At 55.5% G+C, this 1,230-nt stretch overlaps 1 pseudogene; it reads right to left on the bottom strand.

Annotated features, from left to right (window-relative positions):
* Positions 1 to 321: 321 nt before the first annotated feature.
* On the bottom strand, positions 322 to 692 carry LOC149851704 (immunoglobulin heavy variable 4-59 pseudogene; annotated as a pseudogene).
* Positions 693 to 1,230: the final 538 nt, after the last annotated feature.

Here is a 1,230-nt window from a genome sequence, read left to right as displayed (position 1 = left end):
GAGTATTTTCCTGTTGGCCCTTTGGACTGGCAGGGCTGGGCATTGCACGAGTGTCCAAGGGAGTGAGGACCCCCACTGCCTTGGCTACTCATTCTGACAGTGCCCCCAAATGCTCTGTGATGAAGCCTCCTTGAGACTGGTACTGCTTGCTAACATCTGTCTGTCAAATGCCTGGTGACTCTCTCAGGCCTGTCCTTTCTGGGATTTTATGGGTCCAAATGTAGGAACCCTCAAATGGCCACGGCTGATCCTGTGGGAGTTTCCCTCCATGAGTGTGTGGTTTTCAGGTGGAAATGTCCTTGCCTGAGCTTTTTAATATTGCTACACTGAGAAGAACAGGCTTCCTCTTTTTGTGCAGCTCCTGCTCTGCTCTGTCACTGTGTCTCTGGCACAGTAATATGTGCCGGTGTCTGCGGCTGTCAGGGAGCGCAGCTGCAGGAAGAACTGGTTCTTGGCGTTGTCCTTGGAAATGGTGATGCGGCTCTGGAGGGACGGGTTGGAGCCTGTGCTACCACTGCTTCCAACTATGTACCCCATCCATTCCAGCGCTTTCCCTGGAGGCTGCCGGATCCAGCTCCAATCGTAATCACTGCTGATGGAGTCACCTGTGACAGCGCAGGTCAGGGTGAGGGTCTCTGCAGGCTTCACCATCCCCGGGCCAGACTCAACCAGCTGCACAGCAGAGAGGACACCTAACAGGAAAGACACAGTAAGTGAAGAACACGGTCCAGGGAGAAAGCCCCAGAGCCCTGGCTTGCCATCAAACTTTCCTGCAACCTACATGAGAGAGAAGAGAGAAGAAAGAAGAGTAGGAATAAGGATCACATTGCTGTTGCCCTATAACAGGGGGACTCCCAGCAGACAGGAGGGGGCTGAGCATGGACTGAGGCTCCACAGCGCAGAGGCCTTATTTAACCTGGAGCCCCACAGATGCATCTCAAGCATGCCCAAGGAGGTGATCCTCCCCCTCTATGCAGCACTGGTCAGGCTGCAGCTGGAGTACTGCATCCAGTTCTGGGCGCCACACTTCAAGAGGGATGTGGAGAGCATGGAGAGGGTCCAGAGGAGGCCACTCGCATGATCGGGGGCAGCAGGGCAGGCCCTACGAAGAGAGGCTATGGGACCTGAACCTGTTCAGCCTCCACAAGAGAAGGCTGAGGGGGACCTAGCGGCCTATTACAAACTAGTCAGAGGGGACCAGCAGGCACTGGGGGACTCCCTGTTCCCCTG

The sequence above is a fragment of the Crocodylus siamensis genome, unplaced genomic scaffold (genome assembly GCF_052110815.1).
Source record: "Crocodylus siamensis isolate JL-2025a unplaced genomic scaffold, ASM5211081v1 HiC_scaffold_416, whole genome shotgun sequence".
Taxonomy (NCBI): domain Eukaryota; kingdom Metazoa; phylum Chordata; order Crocodylia; family Crocodylidae; genus Crocodylus; species Crocodylus siamensis.
The sequence above is the reverse complement of the archived record's forward strand: the minus strand, read 5'-3'. Positions and strand labels throughout refer to the sequence as shown.